We start from the raw sequence: 8090 nt of genomic DNA, 5'->3' as shown, positions 1-8090 counted from the left end.
TGGAATTCAAAATTATCGTATTTTGAGGCCCTATAAAATTAAGAAAAATTAGAAAAAAATCATGATAATTTTTTTTCTCGAGAATTTAATATTTTTGAGGATTATTTAATGTTGAAGTAGGTTTTCTCGTACTGACATTAGATGGATGCGGGTTATTCGCATATTATTAATATGATTATACCTCATATTAGTAGATATTTCAGTTTGGATTAATTCTAAACGATGGTTTTATTATTTTTAACCTTTGTTTAGCCATTCTTTTTGGACATGTTCCTTAAGTTTTTCAATGATGGCTATAATCTGTGTTGAAAGTGTGTTTCACCTTTGACACTTTTTCATGATAATTTATTTTGCACTTGTTTAAGTGTGGTTTGTGCTTAATTTCTTAAGTCTAAGACAAGTTCTATCATGGGTTAGTTGATCTGTTTGTTTTGGTGGATTTTATTGGATATTTTCCAAGTTTTATATGGACTCATCAAGTTTTACCTAGATCACTTGCGTCTAGGGGTTTTTAATTGAGTGTTACACACATGTGTTTCACTTGCTTACTTTGGAGTTTTGCTTGAACAACACCATGTTCATATACTCCGGATTGATGGTTGGCCATCAATTTTAATGCTTCTTTTGACATGATTAATGTCCATTAGATGGTATGCATTGATTTTTATGATCAACTATAGTTTTTATGGATTTGAGGAGCTTCTATGCTTTTATCCATGGTTTTATAAGGATCTTTTGATCTTTTGGATAATTTTATGTGCTTTGAAGGTAGCATTTGCCTTCATTTTTTGGCACATAATTTTGGACTATGTTCCTTGTACTCTTGTACATATTCCAACTTGGATACCTAGTTGCTTATATATCTAGGTGAGTTATTTTTCTACCCTAGCTTTATTGTGTTTTGGGTAGTTATCATTAAAAAGGCGCTAATAATTCAATTTCTTTTCTAAATGATGTACTCGGAAAGAGTTATTCCTTGATGTAGTCTCAGGAATATAGAGAAAGTTTTTAGTATGTGAAAGTCTGGGATAAGGTAGTTTTATTCCTTTTATACAGGATTTATTCATATTTTCCTAGACAACATACTAGGGAGTTTTCAAATTGTTAAGGTATGTATGGGTGGTATCATGGTGGTATGGGATGCTAGTGATCCCTCACATATATTGTCTTATGGGATAATTTGGACTTAAGATTGTTGCTTTTCTTACATCACTTAGCTTGTTGACCTCAACATTCAAAGACAATCTCATTTTCTAAATTCACTAGAAGTTATAGTGTGGGCATTCTCTAGATAAACTTCTTTTATCTATAGATTGCATGTATTGATGAGTGTAATCTTGTCGGCATTTTTATTTGTTGAAATCTCTTTCTTTAGAGTTCAACAAGTTTATCTTATTATTTTTGGATTAAGGAAATTTGGATTTTTCCTTTGTTGGCATTTTTTTTTCTCTAGTTCCGTACTTTAGGTGATTTATACAGTCAACTTGATGGTCTACGGATGGACATATGTGACTCATCGAGATGCTGATAACTCTCTATGGGACGTCGATTATTCCATATGCAGATGTGGGTATGTCAGGGCGCCAATGAATCCTTAGTTTCTGCTGTTATAATGTCATGTTTTCCTACTTTATTCCGAATGGTTTACAACGAGGAAATTACTTTAAGTATGAATTCCTTTGACCATGCAGTTTGATGGGCAAACAGAGCGTATGAATTAGATTGTAGAGTATATGCTTCGTGCATATGTCTACAAAATCATCAAATTGGAAAAAATATCTTCCAATGATGGAATTTGCCTATAACAGTTTTAAACATATGGCTATTGTTTTTAGTCTGTTCATGCTTATGTAGTATGGGTAATAACCCAGCAGGGCACCTATTGATGTCGATCATAAGGGACATTGAGCTTGATGCATCGAGGGATTTCTTGCGTGATATGTAGGAAACGCTGACCGAAGCTCGGGATTCTATCACGAGTTCTCAAGATAGGAGGGCACGGTTTTATGCTGATAGGGGACGCTCATCTCAGTCTTTTGAACCAGGAGCATTGTTTATTTAAAAGTTCCTAAAGATTTTCAGACTTTATTAAAACAAAAATTCTTGAATTTATCTCCTAGATATTGTGGTCAGTTTCGAGTTATACATTGAATTGGCACAGTTGCGTATGAACTAAAACTACCTTCCATTGTTAGAGTTCATCCAATCTTTCATATTGATAGATTGAAAGGGAAACTGGGAGGTGATGATAATACAGTTACTCCTCAAGAACTCGTTGAAATCGAAGATTTATCCTATGTTCCACATGAACCTGATAAGGTACTTGAATTCAGGGAAAGGAAACTTTGTAGTTGACTAATCCCTGAGGTTAAAATTAGGTGGAAAGATAGGGAAGTAGAGGATTCGACTTGGGAGTCGGTTGAGATTGTTCAGCGTAGTTCTCCTTCTTTTCATTGCAAGAGTGTAATGTTTTGAGACAGGGGAAGTATGTTATATGTACATTATGTATGCTATGTTATATGCACATTATGTGTGCATATACTAGGAGGCTAACCCACATTAAGCTTGTGAGCATGGGAGCATGGGAACAAGCTCTAGTGGAGCATGGGTTAGGACTAACCTTAAGTGTTAAGGTTAGGGTTAGGCATCCAAGGGTCACACATGGGAAATGGAGAGTCAAGAGTCACTTGAGGGCCCTCCTATATAATAGGGGCATGGGGCACACTCAAGGGAGGCTTGGAGGTATGGAGGCTTGTGAGGCCAAGGCTATGTTATGCTCTCTTGTGTAGAGGATCATATCTACTCACTTACCATTTCACACTATAGCTACATGCTATTGGATGGGAGTTATACCTCTTGTTGATGGTATGGGACATCAAGGTAAAGGTATGATGTATTTCATTTATAATTCATGTGTGCATCCCTTGGGCTCGAGGATGGTCGGTGGTTGAGTTTATGGGTAGCTGATTTATTCATGCTTATGCATAACAATTATCTAGAGAGATCTTAGGGTTTTAACAACACTGACCTTCTGATTTTCATCATCACTAGTAAGTAGATTATTGTGTCACAGGTTAAGGATGGTTGCCCTCTCTTCCCCCCCTGGAAGACTCTCCTTGCTCCAAACTCCTTCTTCCCAGGTTTGAAATGTTGAGTCTCTCTTGAATCTTTTGAGATTCTTTATCTCTGGGGAGACCAGCTTCTTCCTCATAGCTAGCAGCATCCTAAAATATCATTGATAATGCATCCGAGCCTGAATGAAATTGATCATCACTATGAAGGTCAAGGGATATATATTTGATCAGAAACAAAATCTACCTCCTGTTCAAGATTTTGGGCAATGATCCCAAGACAATAGACTTCCCTAATATGAAAAAGTTCTTGAACATCAAATACTAAAACATAATGGAAGCCTCCTATAGGAGTCGATGGGTGGAAGAGTTGGAGTGGGGACAACATCCACTTCCTCGGTGAGATACACATTGCACTCTTCTTGTGCGAAACTATAAAGTTTCATGCTCAAGATGGTCATTATTGAACATTTGACTCTCCCTTTCCTCCTCGGTGTCTCATCAATTTCTTCCTCCACCTCATCAATTTCTTCCTCTACTTTTACAGGTCAAGCTAATTCATCTTTTGCCACCTCAACCGCTTCTTTCTTGAACTCATCAACATCTTTATCCCAATTATCTTCAAGCACAATGTGTAGGAAGCAGAGCATACCATATTCATACATGATGAAGTTTCATCAATGGATGGAGAAAGTCCTATCCACCATCTTAAAAGTCTCTGGCACCTTGAGAAGATCCCTATTAACCTTCTAAATAAAACCATGGGGTCAAATATTTTGGAATCACTCATATGTACAAACTTTGTAGAATCAATAATCACTTTGCTCGATGAAGTGAAATTCCAAAATTCATGCTCTTTCTCAGAAAATTTCTCCTATGTCAACACAATAAGGTCACTCAGAGGAAAATCATAGTTGAACATTGTTGCAATGTCAAACCCTTGCTCTAAAGGTGTAGTATATTGAGGAGTGATGAGAGCATGTATGCACCGATTTCTTTGCTCTTCCCACACCTCCATCTGAAATAAAGGTATCAAGAAATAATAAGCCTAACTACAAATGATAACACAAACAATGCCCAACTCACCACAATGCGAGGGGCACCATTTGTTGGCAGTGGTGGTGGACTCATCACACAACGGGAGGTGGTAACGGTCCTAGGGGGTAGAGGTGCCTCCTCACGTTGTGGTGATTTGGGAGGGCCCAACTCACCACACCACGAAGGGTCACCCTCTCTCCTAGGGTGGGGGTGCCCCTCATGCTATGGTGAGTTGTAGTGAATGCAAAAAACAACAAGAAAAAACATATGATCAGGATTCAAAAATGTACCTGTTGTATTCATACGAGTGTGCAAAACAAAGAGGGAAGTCTATATATATATATATATAGCCTAGAGGCATGCATGCACGAAACGTGTTCGATATGAATGCACGTGTATATCCATCAACATCCTTGCATTAAATGTGCATGATTGTAGAGATCCTCCTCGTCGCCATATGTCCTAGCTGTACATGAGAATGTGCCACATGTACGCAAGGTCATGATTAATAATATTGATCATGTGTTGCATTTAATGCTCACATGCTTGAATCATACATATCTCTATATTCTTGCATTAATAGCTTGGGTACCCTTCCCTCAAGAGACCAGTGCCCCTTGCACTTTTGCCTTCTTGTTTTTCTGCTTGCTTTCGTTTCACCTTTATTTTGTTCTTCTTGTTTTTATGTTTGCTTACATTTCTCCTTACTTTTGTTCTCCTTGTTTTTTTGTTCTCCTTGTTTTTCTGCTTGCTTACATTTCTCCTTACTTTTGTTCTCCTTGTTTTTTCTGCTTGCTTACATTTCTCCTCACTTTTTTTCTTCTTGTGAGAGTTTTAAAGATGGCTCTCACAAAGGCTACTACTCGTAGGGTCAACAATCCACACCTTTCCGGAATAGCAAGGGAGCAGTAAATCAACAAGGACGATGATGCAAGCACGAAGACACAGGAGGCTACAGAAGTATACCTATGTCGTCAGAGAGATCAAGTGGGCACATAAGTATATGAAATTGACTATTGGAAAATTTTCATTCCAGAGGGTCATGAGACAAATCTACAAGGGCACTGACCTAATTATCAAATGGCCGGTGTCGATGCTGGGCTGCTGCCCGTGATTGAAGACTTTTTTGTAGAAGAAAGCCAAAAGTGTATGGTATCTGGGACGAGTTCAAAAGATGAGAAGAATGGTTAGTGGTGCATGTGTGGAATATAAGCGAGGATTTAGCCTTACCGACCTTGATATGATAAGCATTGATAGCGTCATCGCTCTCGCAAACCTTACATATGATTGTGGCAGCAACAAGTATGAACTTGATGAGAATGATTGGAAGGTCTTTAATGATTTTGTGAGGGATCACTAGGTACGCAGAAAGAATGCATCTGTTTTTTTTTCTTTGTTTGATGAGACATAATTTGTATGAGTTTGAAAAATAATTCAGAATATGAAAATCTCATTGACTCAACATCTTCTTTGTCTCATGCAGGAATTTGAATTGGAGAATGAAATCTTCAGATTTTGAGAAGGTGACCATCGACAATGTGTATTTATCTTTTTGTACATCTATAAAAATCGGTACAGATTATACAAAATGTATAGCTATTAGATGTATTAGTTTTGCTAGATGTGTCCACAAGATTCTATCTTATTTTTTGCAAAAATAATTCTAGAGTGTATGAGATGTATAGGTCCCATATGTATGATTTGAGCAAGGATTTGAGCAAGATGTATCGACATGGTAATTTTGTTATAACCATGCTGCAAGTGGATGCTTCAGATAATATTTAAGAAAGTATTGTGGTTGTTTTAATGGATTTAGCATGAGGCTAACGGAGTCACTTTTGTTTGCGTCTCGAAAGCTTATGAGTTGTTTGTCTCGAGATCTCTCCCTATACTTGATCAGAGGCTTTGAGTTTGCACAGGGGCTTTTTAGTGGCCAAGGATTTTCATGCCTTGATGTGGGACATTGCAGCCAGCAATGAGTAGAAAATCAGCCCCACACTTTGTGGCCAAGGATTTTCATGCCTTGATGTGGGACATTGCAGCCAGCAATGAGCAGCAAATCAGCCCCACACTTTCTGACACATTTTACGAAGGCAACAGCTGGGTCATTTCATCTCTAGCTTGTGGTTGCCATTCAAGCCACTTTTGGGCTGCATTTGGACATGGGCTGGGTCATTTTGATGTGGCCATTAGTGTTGGTCTTGAGAAGTTGGAATGAAAGTGTACATTTAATAATTTTCAGCCATTTACAGGTCATGAACATCATGGTTTCTCAACCAATTTGTTGTCCACAATTTATGTTTGATGCATGTTGACGCAATGTGCTCTGTAATCACTGTGATTTGTTAGTAGTAAATGGTTGATGTTGGAGTGGGAGATTGGTATAATCTCAGCTTGGAAATCTCAAGTCATTGTTGTCTTGGACCAGTGTTTGAGCAGTGTTGATACTTAGTGTTTGAGCAGGTGTTGATGCTGAGTGTTGGAGCATTGTGAATGTATTTTTGGTTGCATCTTATATGGGACTTGCATGGTCTCATTGAGTAGTGGACATTGGGGCTATGTATTGTAAATGCTTATGGCCCTTGATGACTCCTAAATGTTTGGCAAGCTGTGCTTATTGATTAGGAGTGATACTTCTTTGGTCATCTGTATGTAACATTTTGGATTCAAATGCTTTGAGGATCGTGTTGGTCATGTATGTTATGGTATGCTCCATGGATTGAGTAATCTTTTGGAGTTTTGAGACTTCAATTGGAGCTATAGTCAAAAGTTTTTGTCTTGAGCTTATGCATTGTTTATGCTTGGCATTGTTTGCCAAGCATAAACAATGCATAAGAGTAATAGTAGTTTATGCTTATGCATTGTTTACTCTTAGCATTTGTTTTGCCTAGAGCTTGCTTGAGCTTTTGTTTTGGACATTGGGAAAGTACTTGGTGGATACTTTTGGATCCACTGGGAGAGCTCTAGATTGAGCTAGCTGATTGAGAATATGCATTGAGAGTTTATGCAAGACAGGTCATGGGATTTGACTTGTGGTTCTAAACAACTCATGGTTAGTTGATCTATTGATATGCATAGAGCTACTCTCTTGCTATGCAATTTGGTATCATGGAGCTAGATACTGTGGGTTGTACTCTCATTCGTGGACATTAGAGCTATGACTTATACTCTTAGTAGCTTGTTCAAAATATCACAAATGAAGAGCTTACAATGTAGCGACTTTCATAGTTCAAAACAGTTGCATTTGTCACTTTCAAAACCCCCCAATACTTCTAGAGTGACTTAAAATGAATTACATATCTCTTACACAAGGGATTTTAAAATTATTCTATAAAAAAAATTTTATTGACAGAAAGGGAATTATATATTTTATCAAAAGTTACAGAAAGGGTTAAAAAAATGGCCAATGTAGGTTACATAGGAATTTATAAAATAGGCCATGAACGCACGTGATATAGGCAATTTTGCTAAGTGACCCCCCCCCCCCCCCGAGGCTGCAACTTCCTGGACTGTCCCCACCACTCTCTGGAGCTAGTGTGTCACATACTCATAACATTGTCATGCCACTATCTCTTGGTCTCTTGCATCAAAATCTACCATCTGTAGATGTGCAGGTGAACCACATGATGTGCAATTGCTCTCCACACAAGGCATCCTATGGAACTGGGCATCCTCCGTGCGTGCACACAAAAGAGAGTGGATGAAATCACGAGGACTAAGAGACAACTCTCTATGCCCATTAAGAGAACGGAACACATCATAAAAAAGTTTGAACTCAACATGGTAGCGACAACATGTGTCACGCTGACGTGAGTACCTCACAAACCAAGGCTTACACCCCTCAAATGACCTTTGCCCAATTTTAAGCTCTGGATACGAAGCCACAAACTGAGAATACAACTCAGTTTGGGTCATTTCAAGAAAGCAAGCACCATGCTCAATGAACACTCCTCTTGTCACTCTCTTACGCAAAGCTTTCTT

Source organism: Cibotium barometz, chromosome 56, assembly GCF_041138505.1.
Source record: "Cibotium barometz isolate CiBa-2024 chromosome 56, ASM4113850v1, whole genome shotgun sequence".
Taxonomy (NCBI): domain Eukaryota; kingdom Viridiplantae; phylum Streptophyta; class Polypodiopsida; order Cyatheales; family Cibotiaceae; genus Cibotium; species Cibotium barometz.
The sequence above is the reverse complement of the archived record's forward strand: the minus strand, read 5'-3'. Positions refer to the sequence as shown.